The 25344-nt window shown below is 37.4% G+C and overlaps 1 long non-coding RNA gene and 1 pseudogene across 1 annotated transcript in view; one reads left to right on the forward strand and one right to left on the reverse strand.

The window, feature by feature from the left end:
• Nucleotides 1-25344, reverse strand: part of LOC141276072 (uncharacterized) — a 46939-nt gene that overhangs the window by 10981 nt on the left and 10614 nt on the right. The gene's annotated exons all lie outside the window — the stretch shown is intronic.
• Nucleotides 1240-24745, forward strand: LOC109548975 (DNA endonuclease RBBP8-like; annotated as a pseudogene).

Below are 25344 nucleotides of genomic sequence, written 5' to 3' on the forward strand. Positions count from 1 at the left end.
CAAAAGATTGTGATAAAGGAATCACAGCATACTGCTACATAAAGTGATCCAATCACAAAAGAAGACAAAGAGATAAGCAAGGAAAAAGGATCTATAAAACAGTCAGAAAACAACTGGCAAAACGGCATAGTAAGTCTTTAATTATCAATAATTAAACATACGTGGATTAAATTCTCCAATCAAAAGACAGAGTGGCTGAATGGATTTAAAAAAGAAAAAAATCCAACAATGTGTTGTCTACAAGAGACTCAGTTTAGCTTTAAACATACAAATACTGAGAGTGAAGGGATAAAAAAAGATATTTTAAGCAAATGGTAACCAAAGGAAAGCAAGGACTTAACAAAATTCTTGTTAAGTCCTTGTTACCTATACTTATATCAGACACAATAAACTTTACCTAAAAATGTTCAGAACAGAAACAGAAGGTCACTATAAAATAGTAAAGTAATCAATCCATCAATAAGATATAAAAATTTTAAATATTTATGAACCCAATATAAGAGATATATAAAGCGAATACTAATAGAATTAAAAGGGGAAATAAATAGCAACACAATAATAATTGAGACTTTAATACCCCAATCTCAATAATGCATAGATCATTCAGACAGAAAAGCAATGAGGAAACAGAGGAATTGAATAACACTATAGACCAAATGGATCTAGTAAACAAAATATGCAATCTAAAAGCAGCAGAATACATATTCTTCTCAAGTACACACAGGAAATTTTCTAGTATAGATTATATGTTAAACCACAAACAACGGTTAGCAAATTTAAGAAACTGCAATCATACCAAATTTTTTTTATAACCACAATGGTGAGAAACTAGAAATCAATAACAGGAGAAAAACTGGAAAGTTAGTAAATGTGTGGAAATTAAACACACACATGAAAAATCAATGATCAAAGAAGTCGAAGGGAAACAAAAAAGTATCTTGAGACAAATGAAAATGGAAACACCACACATCAAAATTAATGGAATATAGCAGGTGTCCACTCCTCTGGTGAGACAGGGCGGGGAGATGCTCTCCTCAGCTCCTTGCCTGGGTGGGCAAGTCAGGCTCTAGGGCCAGCAGAAATCCTCGTTTGAGGGTCCCACCAAGTTCCCTGGTCAGAGTACTACAGCTGAGAGGAGCAGCTGCTTGGGACTACTGCTCAGGTGCTGCAGAAAGCCTTCTTGGAATCTGACATGTTATCACTTTGGGATTGTTGGCCAGCTGCTCCTGACTTGGCCACATGAAGGCTCAGACTGTCCCAGTCTCTGAACTGAAGAGAACCAACACTACTAGCATATCTCTCACCACCATGAATGCAAGGTATTTCAGTGAAGAGTATCAGGAGGACATCTACAGATCCCAGACTGGCATGTGCGAGTTCTGAGGAATGGTGTAATAACCCAGTGTATCTGGGTGATCTTTGGAGACAGCTGAGACAGACCTACAACAGGGCAGTGGCTGACACCCAACTCATAGCCCATCTTCTACAGCCATGTGGTTGACAGGGTCTTGGTACTCCGGCCAGCTGTCAGGCCTGAACCTCTGAGGTGGGAGACCTGAATTCAGGACATTGGTCCACCAGAGACCTCCCGGCCCCACGTGATATCAGTCAGTGAGAGCTCTCCCGGAGATCTCCATCTCAATGCTAAGACCCAGCTCCACACAATGACCAGCAAGCTCCAGTGATGGACACCCTAAGCCAAACAACTAGCAAGAGAGGAACACAACCCCACCCATTAGAAGAAAGGCTGCCTAAAATCATACTAAGTCCACAGACACCCCAAAACACACCACCAGACATAGTCCTGCCAACCAGAAAGCCTCATCCACCAGAACACAGGCACAAGTCCCTTCCACCAGGAAGCTTACACAACCCACTGAACCAACCTTCCCCACTGGGGTCAGACATCAAAAACAATGGAACGCCAAACATGTGGCCTGCGAAAAGGAGACCCCAAATACAGTAAGTTAAGCAAAATGAGAAGACAGAGAAATACGCAGCAGATGAAGGAGCAAGGTAAAAATGCAGCAAACCAATGAGGAGGAAATAGGTACTCTACCTGAAAAAGAATACAGAGTAATGATAGTAAAGATGATCCAAAATCTTGGAAATAGAATGGAGAAAACACAAGAAACATGTAACAAGGACCTAGAAGAAATACAGAGCAAACAAACAATGGTGAACAACACAATAAGTGAAATGAAAACTCTCTAGAAGGAATCAGTAGCAGAATAACTGAGGCGGAAGAACAGATAAGTGACCTGGAAGATAAAATAGTGGAAATAACTACCACAGAGCAGAATAAAGAAAAAAGAATGAAAACAATTGAGGACAGTCTCAGAGACCTCTGGGACGTTAAATGCACCAACATTCGAATTATAGGGGTCCCAGAAGAAGAAGAGAAAAAGAAAGGGTCTGAGAAAATATTTGAAAAGATTATAGTTGAAAACTTGCCTAATATGGGAAAGGAAATAGTCAATCAAGTCCAAGAAGCACAGAGAGTCCCATACAGGGTAAATCTAAGGAAAAACATGCCAAGATACATATTAATCAAACTATCAAAAACTAAATACAAAGAAAAAATATTAAAAGTGGCAAGGGAAAAGCAACAAATAACATACAAGGGAATCCCCATAAGGTTAACAGCTGATTTCTCAGCAGAAACTCTGCATGCCAGAAGGGTGTGGCAGGACATATTTAAAGTGATGAAAGGGAAAAACCTACAACCAAGATTACTCTACCCAGTAAGGATCTCATTCAGATTTGATGGAGATATTAAAACCTTTACAGACAAGCAAAGGCTAAGAGAATTCAGCACCACCAAACCAGCTTTACAACAAATGCAAAAGGAAGTTCTCTAGGCAGGAAACACAAGAGAAGGAAAAGACCTACAATAACAAACACAAAACAATAAAGAAAATGGCAATAGGAACATACATATAGATAGTAAGCTTAAATGTAAATGGATTAAGTGTTCCCACCAAAAGATATAGACTGGGTGAATTGATACAAAAACAAGACCCATATATATGCTATCTACAAGAGACCCACTTCAGACCTAAGGACACATACAGACTGAAAGTGAGGGGATGGAAAAAGATATTCCATGCAAATGGAAATCAAAAGAAAGCTGGAGTAGCAATTCTCATATCAGACAAAATAGACTTTAAAATAAAGACTATTACAAGAGACAAATAAGGACACCACATAATGATAAAGGGATCATTTCAAGAAGGAAACATAACAATTGTAAATATTTATGCACCCAACATAGGAGCAACTCAATACATAAGGCAAATACTAACAGCCATAAAAGGGGAATTGACAGTAACACAATGACAGTAGGGAACATTAACACCCCACTTTCACCAATGGACAGATCATGCAGAATGAAAATAAATAAGGAAACACAGCTTTAAATGACACATTAAACAAGATGGACTTAATTGATATTTATAGGACATTCCATCCAAAAACAATGGAATACACGTTCTTCTCAAGTGCTCATGGAACATTCTCCAAGAAAGATCATATCTTGGGTCACAAATCAGGCCTTGGTAAACTTAAGAAAATTGAAATTATATCAAGTATCTTTTCCAACCACAACTCAATAAGACCAGATATCAATTACAGGAAAAAAACTGTAAAAATACAAACACATGGAAGCTAAACAATACACTATTAAATAACCAAGAGATCACTGAAGAAACCAAAGAGGAAATCAAAAAATAGCTAGAAACAAATGACAATGAAAAGAGGATGACCCAAAACCTATGGGACACAGCAAAAGCAGTTCTAAGTGGGAAGTTTATAGCAATAAAATCCTACCTCAAGAAACAAGAAAAATCTCAAATAAACAACCTGACCTTATACCTAAAGCAATCAGAGAAAGAAGAACAAAAAAAAAAACCTCAAAGTTAGCAGAAGGAAAGAAATCATAAAGATCAGATAAGAAATAAATGAAAAAGCAATGAAGGAAATGATAGCAAAGATCAATAAAAATAAAAGCTGGTTGTTTGAGAAGATAAACAAAATTGATAAACCATTAGCCAGACTCATCAAGAGAAAAAGGGAGACGACTCAAATCAACAGAATTAGAAATGAAAAAGGAGAAGTAACAACTGACACTGCAGAAATACAAAGGATCATGACAGATTACTCCAAGCAACTCTATGCCAATAAAATGGACAACCTGGAAGAAATGAAAAAATTCTTAGAAATGCACAACCTGCCAAGACTGAACCAGGAAGAAATAGAAAATATCAACAGACCAATCACAAGCACTGAAATTGAAACTGTGATTAAAAATCTTCCAACAAACAAAAGCCCAACCAGAGGGCTTCACAGGCAAATTCCATCAAACAGTTAGAGGAAAGCTAACACTTATCCTTCTCAAACACTTCCAAAATATAGCTGAGGGAGGAACACTCCCAAACTCATTCTACGAGGCCACCATCACCCTGATACGAAAACCAGACAAAGATGTTCCCAAAATGAAAACTACAGGCCAATATCACTGATAAACATAGATGCAAAATCCTCAACAAAATACTAGCAAACAGAATCCAACAGCACATTAAATGGATCATACACCAGATCAAGTGGGGTTTCTCCCAGGAATGCAAGAGTTCTTCAATAAACACAAATTAATCAATGTGATAAACCATATTAACATATTGAAGCAGATAAACCATATGATCATCTCAATAGATGCAGAAAAAGCTTTCAACAAAATTGAACACCCATTTATGGTAAAAATCCTCGAGAAAGTAGGCATAGAGGGAACTGACCTCAACATAATAAAGGCCATATATGACAAACTCACAGCCAACATCGTTCTCAATGGTGAAAAACTAAAATCATTTCCACTAAGATCAGGAACAAGATAAGGTTGCCCATTCTCACCACTATTATTCAACATAGTTTCGGAAGTTTTAGCCACCCCAATCAGAGAAGAAAAAGAAATAAATGGAATCCAATTTGGAAAAGAAGAAGTAAAACTGTCACTGTGTGCAGAGAACATGACACTATACATAGAGAATCCTAAAGATGCTACCAGGAAACTACTAGAGCTAATCAATGAATTTGGTAAAGTAGCAGGATAGAAAATTAATGCACATAAATTTCTTGCATTCTTATACACTAATGATGGAAAATCTGAAAGAGAAATTAAGGAAACACTCCCATTTACCACTGCAACAAAAAGAATAAAATACCTAGGAATAAACCTACATAAGGAGACAAAAGCCCTGTATGCAGAAAGCTATAAGATACTGATGAAAGAAATTAAACATGATACAGACAGATGAAGAGATATACCATGTTCTTGGATTGGAAGGGTCAACATTGTGAAAATGACTGTACTACCCAAAGCAATCTACAGATTCAATGCAATCCCTATCAAGATACCAATAGCATTTTTCTCAGAATTATAACAAAATATTTCACAATTTGTATGGAAACACAAAAGACCCTGAATAGCAAAATCAATCTTGAGAAAGAAAAACGAAGCTGGAGGAATCAGGCTTCCTGACTTCAGACTATACTACAAAGCTACAGTAATCAAGATAGTATGGTACTGGCACAAAAACAGAAATATAGATCAATGGAACAGGATAGAAAGCCCAGAGATAAACCCACGCACATATGGTCACCTTATTTTTGATAAAGGAGGCAAGAATATACAATAGAGAAAAGACAGCCTCTTCAATAAGTGGTGCTGGGAAAACTGGACAGCTACATGTAAAAGAATGAAATTAGAACACTCCCTAACACCACACAAAAAAGTAAATTCAAAATGGATAAAAGACCTAAATGTAAGGCCAGACACTATAAAACTCTTAGAGGAAAAAATAGGCAGAACACTCTATGACATATATCACAGCAAGATCTTTTTTGACCCACCTCCTAGAGTAATGAAAATAAAAACAAAAAATCAACAAATAGGACCTAATTCAAGTTAAAAGCTTTGCACAGCAAAGTATACCGCAAACAAGAGCAAAAGACAACCCTCAGAATGGGAGAACATATTTGCAAACAAAGCAACTGACAAAGGATTAATCTCCAAAATATACAAGCAGCTCATGCAGCTCAATAACAAAAAAATCAACAACCCAGTCCAGAAATGGACTGAAGATCTAAATAGACATTTCTGCAAAGAAGATATACAGATTGCCAACAAACACATGAAAGGATTCTCAACATCACTAGTCATTGGAAAAATGCAAATCAAAACTACAATGAGGTATCACCTCACACCGGTCAGAACTGCCATCATCAAAAAGTCTACAAACAATAAATGTTGGAGAGGGTGTGGAGAAAAGAGAACCCTCTTGCACTATTGGTGGGAATGTAAATTGATACAGCCACTATGGAGAGCATTATGGAGTTTTCTTTAAAAATAATAAAATAATAAAAATAGAACTACCATACACCCAGCAATCCCACTACTGGGCATATACCCTGAGAAAATCATAATTCAAAAAGAGTCATGTACCACAATATTTACTGCAGCATCATTTACAATAGCCAGGACATGGAAGCAGCCTAACTGTCCATCGACAGATGAATGGATAAAGAAGATACGGCACATATATATACAATGGAATATTACTCAGCCATAAAAAGAAACGGAATTGAGTTATTTGTAGTGAGGTGGATGAATCTAGAGTCTGTCATACAGAGTGAAGTATGTCAGAAAATGAAAACAAATACCGTATGCTAACACATATATATGGTATCTAAAAAGAAAAAAAAAATGGTTATGAAGAACCAGGGGCAGGACATGAATAAAGATGCAGACGTGGAGAGTGGTTTTCAGGACATGGGGAGGGGGAAGGGTGGGCTGGGATGAGGTGAGCGTGTCATGGACATATATACACTACCAAATGTAGAATGGATGGCTGGTGGGAAGCAGCTGCATAGCACAGGGATATCAGTTTGGTGCTTTGTGACCACCTAGAGGGGTGGGATAGGGAGGGTGGGAGGGAGATGCAGGTGGGAGGGGTATGGGGATATGTGCATGCGTATGGCTGATTAACTTTTTTATACAGCAGAAGCTAATGCACCATTGTAGAGCAATTATACTCCAATAAAGATGTTAAAAAAATTAATGGAATGTAGCAAAACCAGTTCTAAGAGGGAAGATTATAGCAATAAAAATACCTCAAGAAAAAAGAGAGATGGCAAATAAACAGCCCAACTTTACACCTAATGGAACTACAAAAAGAAGAACAAATTAGGCCCAAGGTTAGCAGAAGAAAGAAAATAATAATAGTTAGAACATAAATAAATAACATAAAACACAGAAAACCATAGATAATATTAACAGAACTAAGATTTGGTTCTTTGAAAATATAAACAAAATCGACAAAGCTTTAAACTAACTAAGGAAAAAAGAAAGACCAAAATCCACAAAATTGTAAGTGAAAGAAGAGATATTACAACTGATACCACAGAAATACAAAGGATCATGAGAAACTACTGTGAATTACCATACACCAACAGATTGGAGAACCTAGAAGAAATGGATAGATTTGTAGAGATATACAATTTACCAAAACTGAATCATGAAGAAATAGAAGATAATCTAAACAGAATCAAGCAAATAAGGAGATTGAATTTGTAATTAAAAACCTCCAAACAAAAAAGCACAGGACCATATGGTTTCACTGATGAATTTAACTAAACATTTAAATAAGAATTCACGGCAGTCTTTCTCAAATATTTCCAAAAATTGAAGAGGAGAGAATACTCCTAATGAGAATACTCCTGATGCCAAAGCCAGATAAGGGCATTACAGGAAAGAAAACTAGATGCCAGAAAACTAGATGCTAATACCTATGATTAATATAGATTCAAAAATTCTCAACAAATTACTAACAAAGCAAATTTAACAGCACATTAAAAATTTCATGCATCATGATCAAGTGGGATTCATCACTGCAATGCAAACATGGTTCAAAATAAATGTGATACATTACATTAAGACAATGAAACATAAAAACCATATGATCATCTCAATAAATGCAGAAAAGGCATTTGACAAAATTCAACATCCACTCACAATAAAACCTCTCAACAAACTGGATATAGAAGAAACATACCTCAACATAATAAAGTCCATATATGATAAGATCACAGCTAATATCATACTCAATGGTGAAAGATTAAAAGCTTTTCCTCTAAGACCAGGAATAAGACAAGGGTGCCACTCTCACCACTCGTATTCAACATAATATTGGAAGCCCTAGCTTGAGGAATCAGGCAAGAAAAAAAAAAAAAAGACATCCAAATTGTAAATAAAGAAGTAAAATTTTCTCTGTTTTCAGATGACATGATTTTATATAGAGAAAATCCTAAAGACTCCACCAAAAAAAGTTAGATCTAATCAACAAATTCAGTTTAGTTATAGGATAAAAAATCAACATACAAGAAAACAGTTGCAATTCTTTATGCTAACAATGATCTATGAAAATGAACTAGGTGAAAAAGAAATAAAGAAAAGAATTCCATATATAATAGTATTAAAAATAATAAAAGCCTAGGAATAAATGTAAGTAAGGAGGTGAAAGATCTGTACACTGAAAACTATAAGACATTGATGAAAGAAATTGAAGAAGATGCAAATAAATTAAAAGATACCCTGTGTTCAAGGAACATGGAACAGAGGAATTGATATTGTTAAAATGTCTCTACGGATTCAGTGCAATTGCTATCAAAATTCCAATGGCATTTTTTTTTTTTTTACATAAAATAGAAAAAACAATCCTTAAGTCTTTTTGAAACCTTAAAAGACTCTGACTAGCCACAGCAATCCTGAGGAGGAAGAACAAATCTGGAAACATCACTCCTGATTTCAAAGTACATTATAAAGCTATATCAAAACGAACTATATTACAAACATATAATCAAAACAGTATGGTACTGGCATAACAATATGATAGAAAAAGACAAATATTGTATGATCTCCCTTATATAAATGTGAAATCTAAAATGCCCAAACTCATAGAAACAGAAAACAGATTGGTGGTAGCCAGGGCCAGAGGTAGTAGGTAAGGAAAATGTGTGAATGTGGTCAAAAAGTACAAACTTCCAGTTATAAGATAAATAAGTTTGGGGAGTATAACATATGGCTTAGTTACTATAATTATCAATAATGTATTATATATTTTAAACTCTCTGAGAGTGGGTCTCAAAAGTTCTCATCACAAGAAAAAATTGTGATTATGTTATTGATATTAACTAAATTTTTGTTGTAATCATTTCACAATACATACATCTATCAAATCATTACGTTGTATACCTTAAACTTATGCACTGTTATATGTCAATTTTTATCTCAATAAACCTGGAAAACAATAAAAATACAAGCTTTCCAGGTAACTTTCAATTCAGTTAAGATTGAGAGCAAAATTCATTGTCTGTGACCACTTCATCCTGCTTCATTGCTCTCCAAAGCATTTGGCTTTATGTTTTACATATCTATATTATTTTATATTTATTCATTTCTGTACTTATTTTCTATTCCTGCCCCATGGAATACATAATACCTGAAGGAAAACGCTTATCTCTTTGCTCATTTCCTTATCCCTAGTGACAATGACAGTGAATGGCATAGTACATACTCAATAAATATTTGTTGAATGAATGAGAAAATAAATATAATAGATGTTAATCAATATTTGATGAATAAAGAAGTGAATAAATGAATTTCCCTCTTGTCATTCAATAACTAACTCATACTACTTCCTCTGTAAACCTTCTCAGGTTCTGCTATTTAAAATCAATCTCCTTCTGTACTACTATTCTTTATCACTATTTTTTTCTTCTAGATGTGATTTAATCAATACTATTTCTTTCACAATATCTATCGTGTGTTTTACAAAGTAGTCAATATGTAGTTTTGAATTTAATTACACGTTATATTTAACTTACTGTATCTCCCAAAATGAGTTTAAAATTAAAGTTAAATGTTAATGTAGTTCTAACATTTACAGATAATGCTAGAGACAACACAGGGTCAAAAATATTTTCATGCTACATTGGACTAAATTATAATGAGTATACCAGGGAAATCTAACATGTCTTAAGACATGTTAAGACCCTGTATGTAATACATCTTAAGAAAAACAAAATCTTTGAAAAAAAGAAGATTTATGTTATTATATAATGTGATATTATTGGATTCCTGAACAGGATTGATGATACTTCTTTAACAGCTGTGTTGCTTTATTTCAGAGAAAATGCAGGACTCTCAAGAACCTTGGGTGACAGAGCCATAGAGTCATAGAAGCATAGGTCTTATAATAACCAAATGACTGTGTGAAAAATCACTCAATCTTAATCTATCCCAGTCTCCTGAGAGGTTTGTCTCATGGGATTCTGGGAAGAATAATATAAACTAATGCATGGGTATAAAAATGTGTGTAATCACTAAGGTGATGTGTCTGAAGTATTAATAAAATGGTGAAGTTAAAAATAAGGATGTGTTTTCTATCTTTGGAAATGTGTTTATGATTTTTTTAGATATGGCTTCAAGAATATTTATAGGGCTTAATATAATATCAATATCTAAAAGTAACACATATTACACATGGTACTGAACAAGTAATAGGTAATATCTAATGTTATTCTCTGAGTCTTGTGATATAGGTAGTATTATAGTTATTAAAATTGTAGATCACATTTTATAGAAAATGAAACTGATGTTTAGGAAGCTGACTTTAGGAAACAAAGTCAATCAGCTGGGATTTTATTCCGGATCTGCCTAGCAAATCTGTACATACTGCCACAGGCAAAACCCAAAGGAAAGATTAGTAGTGAAACGTTAAAAGAGAGTTCTCTGGTATTTGATGGTACTGTTTCAATAAGAACACTTTCAACTGGCATATGCTTTACAAAAATACTTTACCTCTAAAGTGATAAACTAGAGGAAGTCACCATAAATATCAATATTATAAAATACAAAAATACTCAATAATTGTGAATGACTTGTTTATTCATTGTGAGTCATCTCAGGTATTCTATTTTATTAGATAAATTTATACAAATTATGTTCTACACTGTCCCATAGTCAGATTTTCATAGCAAAAATCGACAAACTAAAACAATTTTGATTCATTAACAGTCTCCTAGTTTCCTCTCACCCATTTGTACAGGCTGAGCTCTTGAAGAGGGCCTGGTGAAGTTAGGAGTCATCCTCCTGGTGGGGATTTCCAGGCACAGTGACCTGTGGTGATGATTCAGTTAAAAGCAGCTTGATAATTTATCTACTAAAGACTCTGTCAGGTTAAGTAATGTTTAATGCAATTTTACATTTATCTATGCCAAAGTAGTCCTCATAAAGCTCAGTATTACCTTTTTTTGTAAATTACCTTTAATTGGGGTGAGGAACCACAAGGATAATATTAATGCCTTCATTACACCCTTGTGTTCTACAAAATCAGATTTTTCAGAGAAAAATACAGCATGCTTTCTATTGTGTTATATATTTTGTATAACAAAAATGTTTTATTTATAAAAAAACCAATGATAACTATTATATGAAATAAATAAAAATTTAAAGCACAGATTAATTTAAAGTAATATTCTTATAGATTTAACCTAATCTTTCAGATAGGCTAAGGTTTTTGCTGAGTTAGGAGAGTCTAAATCTTCTGAGCAAGAAACCTTCCCTAGGCAACCACTGCTGTAGGATCCCAACCCATTTTGTATCTAGAACATTTAGGACAGCTTTGCTCTTTCCTTCTTTCCTTATCAGCCACAGGGCTCTGAGCAATAACATATTCTCTACTCAGCATAAACATATAGTGGTGTACCTAGCATCTCTTTACTATGAGCATCATATTTCTCTCCCACATCCCTGCTCTAGTCCCACTGAGAGCTGCTAGTGGCCCTCTTGAGATAATGTAGAGAGAGACTGTTTGAAAATGAAACTCTAAGTGGAAAGCAGAACCCAGATATACAGGAGATTGGAGATATATATATATATATATATATATTTTTAATTTTTCAAATGTGAGCTGTGTTTCTGTCACTGTTAAAAGGAAGAATTCTAAGGAGTACACTTTCTTAACTTTCTTCATAAGCTACAAATTTCTCTTTGAATCCTTTGAATATCATTCTGTCTTAAAGCAGAGAAACAGTGGAAGAGTTGAAAGATCACACTGTTCTGGGAGTGAGCCCACTCTAGATTATTTTCTACTCCTAGGTTTTCCTGTTAGCTAATCTGGGTTGTTAGAATATATCGATGACCCAAAGATGTGTTATAGATGTGCCTATATACTGCTTCTTCCAGCCTGGGTACAACTGGTTGGACCCTGGAGCTCCTCTGGAGGCGTCCCAGCCCTTTATCCAAGTGTGCCATATTAATACGGTAACTTCCCTTGTGAGGGATAATGTGAAAAAAAGGTTGCGCATATTGAGCTAGGCCTTATGTCATTCCTAACTTACTTAGAAGGCTGAACAAATTTTACAAATTAAACACAGGTTCCTGGAGATTCTGATTCAGTAGGTCTGCAGTTGGATAATCTCTATTTCAGAAGAGCTCCCCAGATGATTCTGATTATCTTTCAGGTTTAAGAAACATTACACTAAATAACCCTTCCAAATCATGAAATTCAATTTCTCTAAGCCTGTTTCCATTCTGTTATGGGGTTACACCACATGAGAACATTACCTTTTAGAAATAGTTTATTAGAAATTGACAAGGTTGTTAAGAAGTTTTCACGGTGATTCCTCCATAGGAAGAGCATCCCTGGTGGTCGTGCTTAAATGTGACTATTAGGGACAACATTGTATCTGCAGGGATACCTGCGCGCATTACAAGAAACATGGAGCAGTGAATGGCTTCCCATATGGCCTCACTTAATGCCCTTTCTTCAATGAGGTATATTAGCATGTAGTATGATGGAAGCTAGCAAAAAAAAAAGAAAAAAAAAAGGTATCTGGCAGCAATTTTTACTTGGAAACCTCAGGAAAAAGCATTCCAGGTATAGCACTTTTTTGTCAAAGCACAGAGACAGAGTTGATTATAATTTGCTGACAAATAAATTCTTCTAGAGTTCCGGGTTTTACTAAAAAATAAAAAATAACTCTGAAAAAATATTAATTTCTTTTCCTGTGTGAAAACCTTGATCAATCTCTGAGATCAAGAAAAACTTGTCAGTGTTGAAGAGACGGATTCAGGCTGACACATGGAATCTACAATGGCAAGCAGCCTGAATGACAGATAGCCAACTTGGCAAGAGAATTAGTGTGATGCAAAAGAAACACCAAGGCCTTAGGGATGCTTTCTTTCTTGGAATAGCTTTCTTTTGTCAAAATGATGCTGCGTACTCCTAATTAAACACTGGCAAACACGTTTATCCAAGGCAACATGGTATTTGAATGAGGTTACAAGCAACATCAAATTGTTATCTTTTATGAAAACTTCACGTTATCAGATTCAAGTGAAAATAATTTAGTTAGACTAAGTACAGGTCAAAATATAACACTGATGAGAGATAATTTCATACGGCAAATACTTCAGAAGATGTCAAAGTGTTTTTGTACTCTATAAAAAAGTCAGTAATTATTGGTGTTTTTAATGCCTATGCTAATTGTTAATTGGAATCACACAGTTGAACATAATGTTATTAAATAATTGCTAGATGTTTAATGCAATATTAACAGAACACAAGTTACTTCATTGTGCATATTCTGCATATTAAATTTATGAGGTTATTAGTAGGTTGAAAAGCTTAATATGTCATGACTACAGCCATGGTCAAGATCTTAGTCATTTAGTGATGTTTGATTTATTGGGTTAGAAGAAATGATGATGCTACTCAAATAAATAACTGTGTAAATGACATGCTTTCTTCTATAACAGCAAATAAAACCATATTTAAAATGCTGAAAAATCTGTCATCAAAAAGCAGAAGCACGGCTTCCCTGGTGGCGCAGTGGTTGAGAGTCCACCTGCCGATGCAGGGGACACGGGTTCGTGCCCCGGTCCGGGAAATCCCACATGCTGCGGAGCGGCTGGGCCCATGAGCCATGGCCGCGGAGCGTGCGCGTCCAGAGCCTGTGCTCCGCAACGGGAGAGGCCACAACAGTGAGAGGCACGCATACCGCAAAAAAAAAAAAAAAAAAAGCAGAAGCATACAAATAATGAATTCCAAACTTCAGAACATATTAAAAATAGGTATAAAGGAGATGAAAATATAAAAAATTAGTCTTGAGGCTAAAAATAAAGTTTTTTACTATATAACCAATATTTTTAATTTTGAAAATTTACAGAACATAAAAATTGAAATGTATAGACAATCTGGTAGGTACTATATGACAAAGTTAGAATCTAGATAATATTTAACTGCTTAAAAGGCTCTTATCAACTAGACATCACCTTAACTAGGTGATTAATTTAACATCAACAATGATGGGTTATGCTGACATCGTGTGTTACTTGAATTAATGTGCTAAGAAAGATGTAATATCACTTTGGCAGTTTCTTGCCAAAAAGGTTTAACCTGATTCTAATCATAAGGAAAAAATCAGACAAATCCAGACAACAAAAAAAATGGTCTAGAGAGATTTGAGAAGATGGCGGAAGAGTAAGACGCGGAGATTACCTTCCTCCCCACAGATACACCAGAAATACATCTACACGTGGAACTGCTCCTGTAGAACACCCACTGATCACTGGCAGAAGACCTCAGACCTTCCAAAAGGCAAGAAACTCCCCACATCCCAGGGTAGGGAAAAAGAAAAAACAGAGACAAAAGAATAGGGACGGGACCCGCACTAGTGGGAGGGAGCTGTGAAGGAGGAAAGTTTTCCACACACTAGGAAGCCCCTTCGCGGGCGGAGACTGCGGGTGGTGGAGGGGGAAAGCTTCGGAGCCGCAGAGGAGAGCACAGCCACAGGGGTGCGGAGGGCAAAGCGGGGAGATTCCCGCACAGAGGATCCGAGCCGACCAGCACTCACCAACCCGAGAGGCTTGTCTGCTCACCCGCCGGGGCGGGCGGGGCTGGGAGCTGAGGCTCGGGCTTCGGTTGGAGCGCAGGGAGAGGACTGGGGTTGCTGGCGTGAACACAGCCTGCAGGGGGCCAGTGCGCCACAGCTACCCGGGAGGAAGTCCAGGAAAAAGTCTGGAGCTGCTGAAGAGACAAGACTTTTTCTTACCTCTTTTGTTTCCTGGTGCGCGAGGAGAGGGGATTCAGAGTACCGCCTAAATGAGCTCCAGAGACTGGCGCGAGCCGCGCCTAAAAGCGCGGGCAAGAAGCCTGTGTGCGAGCACAGGTCACTCTCCACACCGCCCCTCCCGCGAGCCTGTGCAGCCCGCCACTGCCAGGGTCCCGTAATCCAGGCACAACTTCCCCGGAAGAACGCACAGCGCGCCTCAGGCTGCTGCAACGTCACGCCGGCCTCTGCCGCCACAGGCCCGCCCCTCACGCCGTGCCCCTCTCTCCCCCCCGGGCCTGAGTGAGCCACAGCCCCCAATCAGCGGCTCCTTTAACCCCGTCCTGTCTGAGCAAAGAACAGGTGCCCTCCGGCAACCTACATGCAGAGGCGGGGCCAAATCCAAAGCTGAGCCCCGGGAGCTGTGAGAACAAAGAAGAGAAAGGGAAATCCCTCCCAGCAGCCTCAGGAGCAGCGGATTAAAGCTCCACAATCAACTTGATGTACCTGCATCTGTGGAATACCTGAATACACAACGAGTCATCCCAAATTGAGGAGTGGACTTTGGGAGCAAAGATATATTATTTTTTCCCCTTTTCTCTTTCTGTGAGTGTGTATCTATATGCTTCTGTGTGAGATTTGTCTATAGCTTTGCTTTCACCATTTGTCCTAGGGTTCAGTCTGTCCGTTTTTTTTGTTTTTTTTTTTACTTTTTAAAATTTTTTCCTTGATAATTTTTATATTAACAACCTTATTTTATTTTATCTTTATTTTATTTTATTTTATCCTCTTTCTTTCTTTCCTTCTATTTTTTTCTCTCTTTTATTCTGAGCCGTGTGGAGGACAGGCTCTTGGTGCTCCAGCCAGGAGTCAGTGCTGTGCCTCTGAGGTGGGAGAGCCAACTTCAGGACACTGGTCCACAACAGACCTCCCAGCTCCACATAATATCAAACGGTGAAAATCTCCCAGAGATCTCCATCTCAACACCAACAACAACAACCAGCTTCACTCAACGACCAGCAAGCTACAGTGCTGGGCACCCTATGCCAAACAACTAGCAAGACAGGAACAGAGCCTCATCAATTAGCAGAGAGGCTGCCTAAAATCATAATAAGGCCACAGACACCCCAAAACACACCACCACACGTGGACCTGCCCACCAGAAAGACAAGATCCAGCCTCATCCACCAGAACACAGGCACTAGTCCCCTCCACCAGGAAGCCTACACAACCCACTGAACCAACCTTAGCCACTGGGGGCAGACACCAAAAACAACGGGAACTACGAACCTGCAGCCTGTGAAAAGGAGACCCCAAACACAGTAAGATAAGCAAAATGAAAAGGCAGAAAAACACACAGCAGATGAAGGAGCAAGGTAGAAACCCACCAGACCTAACAAATGAAGAGGAAATAAGCAGTCTACATGAAAAAGAATTCAGAATAATGATAGTAAAGATGATCCAAAATGTTGGAAATAGAATAGACAAAATGGAAGAAACATTTAACAAGGACCTAGAACTAAAGATCAAACAAACAACAATGAACAACACAATAACTGAAATTAAAAATACTCTAGAAGGGATCAATTGCAGAATAACTGAGGCAGAAGAACAGATAAGTAACCTGGAACATAAAAGAGTGGAAATAGCTCCTGCAGAGCAGAATTAAGAAAAAAGAATGAAAAGAACTGAGGACAGTCTCAGAGACATCTGGGACAACATTAAATGCACCAATATTCAAATCATAGGGGTCCCAGAAGAAGAAGAGAAAAAGAAAGGGACTGAGAAAATATTTGAAAAGATTATAGTTGAAAACTTCCCTAATATGGGAAAGGAAATAGTTAACCAAGTCCAGGAAGCACAGAGAGTCCCATACAGAATAAATCCAAGGAGAAACACACCAAGACACATATTAATCAAACTATCAAAAATTAAGTACAAAGAAAACATATTAAAAGCAGCAAGGGAAAAACAACAAATAACACACAAGGGAATCCCCAAAAGGTTAACACCTGAACTTTCAGCAGAAACTCTGCAAGCCAGAAGTAAGTGGCAGGACATATTAAAGTGATGAAGGAGAAAAACCTACAACCAAGATTACTCTACCCAGCAAGGATCTCATTCAGATTTGATGGAGAAATTAAAACCTTTACAGACAAGCAAAAGCTGAGACAGTTCAGCACCACCAAACCAGCTTTATAACAAATGCTAAAGGAACTTCTCTAGGGAAGAAACACAAGAGAAGGAAAAAACCTACAATAACAAACCCCAAACAATTAAGAAAATGGGAATAGGAACATACATATCGATAATTACCTTGAATGTAAATGGATTAAATGCTCCCACCAAAACACACAGACTGGCTGAATGGATACAAAAACAAGACCCGTACATATGCTGTCTACAAGAGACCCACTTTAGACCTAGGGACACATACAGACTGAAAGTGAGGGGATGGAAAAAGATATTCCATGCAAATGAAAATCAGAAGAAAGCTGGAGTAGCAGTTCTCATATCAGACAAAATATACTTTAAAGACTATTACAAGAGACAAAGAAGGACACTACATAATGATCAAGGGATCGATCCAAGAAGAAGATATAACAATTGTAAATATTTATGCACCCAGCATAGGAGCACCTCAATACAGAAGGCAAATACTAACAGCCATAAAAGTTTTCTGCTACCAGAAAACTACTAGAGCTAATCAGTGAATTTGGTAAAGTAGCAGGATACAAAATCAATGCACAGAAATCTCTGGCATTCTTATACACTAATGATGAAAAATCTAAAAGTGAAATCAAGAAAACACTCCCATTTACCATTGTAACAAAAAGAATAAAATATCTAGGAATAAACCAACCTAAGGAGACAAAAGACCTGTATGCAGAAAATTATAAGATACTGATAAAAGAAATTAAAGATGATACAAATAGATGGAGAGATATACCATGTTCTTGGATTGGAAGAATCAACATTGTGAAAATGACTCTACTACCCAAAGCAATCTACAGATTCAGTGCAATCCCTATCAAACTACCACTGGAATTTTTCACAGAACTAGAACAAAAAATTTCACAATTTGTATGGAAACACAAAAGACCCAAAGCAATCTTGAGAACGAAAAATGGAGCTGCAGGAATCAGGCCCCCTGACTTCAGATTATACTACAAAGCTACAGTAATCAAGACAGTATGGTAATGGCACAAAAACAGAAATATAGATCAATGGACCAGGATAGAAAGCCCAAAGATAAACCCACGCACATATGGTCACCTTATCTTTGATAAAGGAAGCAAGAATATACAGTGGAGAAAAGACAGCCTGTTCAATAAGTGCTGCTGGGAAAACTGGACAGGTACATGTAAAAGTATGAAATTAGAACTCTCCCTAACACCATGCACAAAAATAAACTCAAAATGGATTAAAGACCTAAATATAAGGCCAGACACTATCAAACTCTTAGAGGAAAACATAGGCAGAACACTCTATAACATAAATCACAGCAACATCCTTTTTGACCCAACTCCTAGAGAAATGGAAATAAAAACAAAAATAAACAAATGGGACCTAATGAAACTTAAAAGATTTGCACAGGAAAGGAAACCATAAACAAGACACAAAGACAGCCTTCGGAATGGGAGAAAATATTTGCAAATGAATCAACTGACAAAGAATTAATCTCCAAAATTTACAAGCAGCACATGCACCTCAATAACAAAAAAAGCAAACAACCCAATCCAAAAATGGACAGAAGACCTAAATACACATTTCTCCAAAGAAGAAAGTCTTCTCCAAAGAAGACTGCCAACAAACACATGAAAGAATGCTCAACATCACTAATCATTAGAGAAATGCAAATCAAAACTACAATGAGATATCATTTCACACCGGTCAGAATGGCCATCATCAAAATATCTAGAAACAATAAATGCTGGAGAGGGTGTGGAGTAAAGGGAACCCTCTTGCACTGTTGGTGGGAATGTAAATTCATACAACTACTGTGGAGAACAGTATGGAGGTTCCTTAAAAAACTACAAATAGAATGACCATACAACCGAGCAATCCCACTACTGGGCATATACCCTGTGAAACCCATCATTCAAAAAGAGTCATGTACCAAAATGTTAATTTCAGCATTATTTACAATAGCCAGGACGTGGAAGCAACCTAAGTAAGTGTCCGTCAACGGATGAATGGATAAAGAAGATGTGGCACATATATACAATGGAATATTACTCAGCCATAAAAAGAAACGAAATTGAGTTATTTGTAGTGAAGTGGATTGACCTAGAGTCTGTCATACAGTGAAGTCAGAAATAGAAAAACAAATACAGCATGCTAACACATATATATGGAATCTAAGAAAAAAACATTTAAAAAAAGGTCATGAAGAACCTAGGGGTAAGACGGGAATAAAGACACAGACCTACTAGAGCATGGGCTTGAGGATACGGGGAGGGGGAAGGGTAAACTGGGATGAAGTAAGAGAGTGGCATGGACATATATACACCACCAAACGTAAAATAGATAACTAGTGGGAAGCAGCCGCATAGCACTGGGAGATCAGCTAGGTGGTTTGTGACCACCTAGAGGTGTGGGATAGGGAGGATGGGAGGGAGGGAGACGCAAAAGGGAAGTGATATGGGAACAGATGTATATGTATAACTGGTTCACTTTGTTATAAAGCAGAAACTAACACATCATTGTAAAGCAATTATACTCCAATAAAGATGTTAAAAAAAAATAGGTCTAGAGTCTTCAAAAATGTCCATGTCATGGACTTTTAAAAAAATGCAGGACTCTACTAGGTGTAAAAGTACAAAAGAGAATGATAACTAAAGCAATTTTGATCCTTGGTTGGATCAGGAATTGGATGGAAAAAGAAATAGCTATAAGATACATTACTAGAATAAAAGTGGATATTCGAATACTGACTATAAATTAGACAATAGTAGTGTATCAATTTAATTTTCATGAGTGTGATAATTGCATTATGGTAATTTTGGATAATGGGTGGAGGAAATACACAATAAAGAACTTGATGTGAATTTTCATGATGTCTGAAACTTTTTCTCAATGTCAGAGAAAATATATATATGCACTTATGAATATATATGTATATACACATAAGTGTATGTATGCACATTGTGTGTATATATGTATGTCTCATATATATGGTGTGTATATATATGTATGTATATATATATGTCCAGAAAGAGAGAGGGAGGAAAGAAGGAAGGAAGGAAGGAAGGAGGGAAGAAAGGAAAGAAGGGGGAAGGAAGGAAAAAGGAAAGAAAGAAAATGTGACAAATTATTAAGAATTGATGATCCTAGGTAAAAGGTGTTATGTATATTTATTTTACATGTCTTACAAATTAACTTAAAGTTGAAATTTTTCAAAAAAATTTGAGGGCAAAATAAGTTATTTTTGGTGTACCTAATTCATACATTCAACAACAAACCTTCATTAGTTATCAAGTATTATACTTGATCATGAGACCATGACCTAAGCTTCAAGAAGGGCAAAAGGACGGAAAGAGAAGTGTAACAGCGCGACTGAGAGCCCAGGTTCACATCCTACGTGAGCACTGATCAGCTGAAAGATTACTGTCAGTCATTTCATCTTTCCGGACATCAGATTGCTCATCTCTAACGTGATGGAGTTGGACCGAGACGAGTTCAGAAGTCACACATATAATTCAGATTCAGTGATTCTCAAAGGCAGACTGATAGGAAAGAGACAATCCTATCAAGTACGTGTCATCAAGCCATGTTAAGATGCTGGAAAATGCTACAACCCAGGCAAAGGGCAGGACTGTTTGGTGCTTAATCAGCCAGAAAACTGTGACATTCCTTTTCTCCATTATGATTCCTCAAAGAAAAGCAAACACCAAACTTGGACCATCACCAACCTCATTACATTATTGCTATACTAGCATCTGTTAGAGTACCAGGTGCTGATAGAACTTCTACAGAGAAACTAACAAATTACTTAACGATTGATGTGTTCAACCACCCACATCTGGAAAGAAGAACACATTTTATAGGCTTAGGAAAGCAGATCATTTATACATTTGCACAAACAAAAGATGAACTGTGCTACTGTGGAAGGATTTTTTAGAAAAATTTTCTTATAGGAAAGATTTTTTCACATAGAATGAGCTATGTTTGACAGATTATATGAATCACTGGCTGAGGACTCAATTGAATAGTATGGTGATTTCTGTGTTAGGTTCATTTTTTTCTGTTTATCAAGTCCATTGTTGGGAAATTTGAAAAGACTGGTTGTTTTAAGACATTCTGACATGCTGTAATTACCATAAGGAAATGTGGATATGAGATCTAGAAAAACGGGAGATACTAATTTACTTAAAATCATCAGAAAGGTAATTCAGGGCCCTCGGGCCCTCCCCCAGCTCTGGTAACCGCAGGCTGCCCTGAGGGGGCGGCTCGGCTGCAGGCGGTTTGGCAGATTGGTGAGGGAATGAGGAGAAAAGCAAACGGCCGTCTCCTCCCTGCCCCATAGCGTGCTCGCTTTCCTGATGGGGCTTTCGAGAATCTCGAGGCCATCTTGCAAGCCATATTTGAACTGGCCAAAGACAACTTCAGACCTGTATAATGTAACAGCAAAGGTCAGAAAACATTAGGCAGTAGAAGTGTGAGCATATTAAGCAAGACGAACGTCTCAGGAAGCAGTTGTGGAAGCCCTAGTTCTGCAGATGTATCTAATGACTTTAAGGATCTTTGGACAACACTAAAGGAGTATCATGATAAAGAAGTACAAGGTCTACAAGTAAAAGTAACCAAACTGAAAAAGGAATGGATTCGAGATGCACTAAGACTAGAAGAATTCTTCACCAAAAATCAACAGCTGAGAGAGCCACGGAAAGTCCTTCATGAAACCATTAAAATTTTAGAAGACCGATTAAGAGCAGGTTTACATGATCACTGTGCAGTAACTGAAGAACATATGCGGAAGAAACAGCAAGAGTTTGAAAATATTCAGCAGCAGAATCTTAAGCTTATCACAGAGCTTATGAATGAAAAGAATGCAGGAAGAAAATAAAAAGCTTTCTGAACAGCTGCAGCAGAAAACTGAGAATGATCAACCACAACAAGCAACCGATCTTGAATCCGAGGAAGATGTTATTCCAGATGCACCAGCAACAACCTTTTCATTTTCTGGCACTAACCGGCTGTGAAGGAAGGAGAACCTCCACGTCCGACACGTAGAACCAACACATACGAAACTGAAGCACTCTGGGTGTGCACGTGAATGGAGAAAAGTACCAAAGTCTTCACCTCATCCGCAACATAAACATAATGAACGTGAAATTCTAGTGGCTGACACTTGTGATCAGAGTCAAGCTCCAGTGGCTAACACACATGGAAAAAGCAGTTATCCTCCTGATAATTTAGCTACAGTTGTTGCTGAAACACTTGAACTTAGTGTTCAAGATGAATCTGAATATCGAGGACCTAGGAGCCCACTTGGTGATGAGCTCTACTACTGTGTGGAAGGAGATCACAGAAAACCTTTTGAGGAATCTAGAAGAAATTGTGAAGATGGTTTAAGATTTTCAGATTCTAATTCAAAGACTCCTCCTCAAGAAGAATCGACTACTTGGGTATCATCTCCTGTATTTGGAGCTACCTCTAATGTGAAAAATAGTTTAGGTTTGAATACAAGTTTGTCCCCTTCTCTTTTAGAGACTGGTAAGAAAAACCATCTGAAAACAATGTCTTTCAGCGACACTTCTAATTCTAGATCAGAGAAACCTAGATGAAAATCTGAAGATGGTGCCCTTTTCACACATCATAATCTTGGGGCTGAAGTGAACAAGATCACTAACGAGTCATCTTCTAATAAGCAGATGCTTATAAATAAAAATACAAGTGAACCCCTAAGTGAACAGGATAGTATTGGTCACATTAAAGATACTGTTACTGGGCTTCCCTGGTGGCGCAGTGGTTGAGAGTCCGCCTGCCGATGCAGGGGACGAGGGTTCGTGCCCCGGTCCAGGAAGATCCCACATGCCGCGGAGCGGCTGGGCCCGTGAGCCATGGCCGCTGAGCCTGCGCGTCCGGAGCCTGTGCTCCGCAACGGGAGAGACCACAACGGTGAGAGGCCCTAGTACCGCAAAAAAAAAAAAAAAAAAAAAAAAGATAGTTACTGATAAAGGTAAACATGTGGTACCCCTGAAATCACTGGGAGGCCGAACCAAAAGGAAGAAAATCAAGGAAGAAAGTGAAGATGAAGTAAGCTGCCCCCAAGCCTCCTTTGATAAAGAAAATGCTTTTCCTTTTCCACTGGATAGTCATTCTTACATGAATGGAGACTATGTGATGGATAAACCTCTGGATCTGTCTGATCGATTTTCACCTATTCAGCGACAAGAGAAAAGCCAAGGAAGTGACAACTCTAAAACTGGATTTAGGCAAGTGACCCTTTATGAGGTTTTGAAGCCTGTCGCAAAGGGCTCTTCCTCAAGCTGTAAGGCCTTGAGTGGGAGCTGTGGATTAACCAAAGATTCCCCAGAAGAGACCAGCAGTTTACAGGAGTCCCTCCTCCCGTCCTTGAGTAAATCTCCGGATAATAAAGCACTGTTACAAATAAAGGAAGAAAATTCTATCTTTAAAATTCCTCTACGTCCACGTGAAAGTTTGGAGACAGACAATCTTTTTGATGACATGAACGGTGCTGGTTTATGTGAGCCTATAAAAATAAAAACCAGGTCAGTCCATGGAGCATGTGAACTTGCATCAGTTCTTCAGTTAAATCCAGTAGAATTGTTAAAACAAAGTCTCTACAGAACAACTAAGATGTATCCTTTGAAAACATCCAGTGGAGTATAGATCCAGGAGCAAATCTTTCTCAGTATAAAATGGATATTACTGTAGTAGATACAAAGGGTGGCAGTCAGTCAAGATTAGCAGGAGGAAAGACAGTGGACATGGACTGTATGTTGGTTAGTGAAACTATGCTTTTAAAAATGAAGAACCAAGAGCAGAAGGGAGGAAAAAGTCCAAATGGAGAAAGAAAAATGAAAGATAGCTTGGAAGATATGTTTGATCGGACTACACATGAAGAATATGAATCCTGTTTGGTGGATAGCTTCCCCTAAGTAGCAGATGAAGAGAAGGAGTTGTCAACTGCTACAAAAAAAACAAACTCTCCTGGTGATAAACAAGATAAAGTCAAACAGAAAGTGTTTGTGAAGCCATATTTTAAAGATGATGAAAGAGAGACTAGCTTACAAACTTTTCCTCATATTGAGGTGGTTTGGAAAAAAGAAGAAAGAAAAAAATTGCTTGGACACACATGTAAGGAATGTGAGATTTATTATGCAGATTTTCCAGCAGAAGAGAAAAGAAGTTGGCTTCCTGCTCAAGACACCGATTTCGCTACATTCCACCCAACACACCAGAGAATTTCTGGGAAGTTGGTTTTCCTTCCACTCAGACTTGTATGGAAAGAGGTTACATTAAAGAAGATCTTGATCCTTCTCCTCATCCAAAAAGACAGCAGCCTTGCAATGCAATACTTTTTCCAAAAGGCAAAGAGCAGAAGACATAAATGTTGAAGCAAAAACAGGAGAAATGACAATATTCTTTTTATTTATAGTTAAAGTTGGTATTAAACATTGATTTTTTTGATCTTCTGAAAACTGATTTATAACTCATTTTTCTATTGAAAATATTTTTAAATGGCATTTACCCATCACACAGATGACTAAAAATGGATAAGTTTATGTCATATTTTCTTGCTTTTGCACCTTTAAAAAATAAGGTGCTTTCATTTTGTACTCCAAGTTAAGAGTTGTTTATTACTTTATTTGGTAATATCAATTTTGAAAATATAAAAAAAGAAAAAGAAAGGTAATTCAAATACTGTTATTTCCATATGAAAGGAGTCTCAATACCCTTGGTCAAATCCAAGCTACTTTCCTGGGAACCAAGGCTCTGCCAGTCTAGTCTTTACTTAACACTGTATGTAAAGTGTATACATTATACATCTTACCCAATGTTATACACCTGACACTATGAGTTTGTTATACTGTTAGCATTTCCTGGACAAACCTTGTTCTCTTCTCTTTCATATTTGTGACTTTCCAGAATACCCTTATCCTCATCTTCACCTCATGTAAGGGAGTTATAATTATACCATCTCTGTGC

This window comes from Tursiops truncatus, chromosome 12 (genome assembly GCF_011762595.2).
Source record: "Tursiops truncatus isolate mTurTru1 chromosome 12, mTurTru1.mat.Y, whole genome shotgun sequence".
Lineage (NCBI taxonomy): Eukaryota > Metazoa > Chordata > Mammalia > Artiodactyla > Delphinidae > Tursiops > Tursiops truncatus.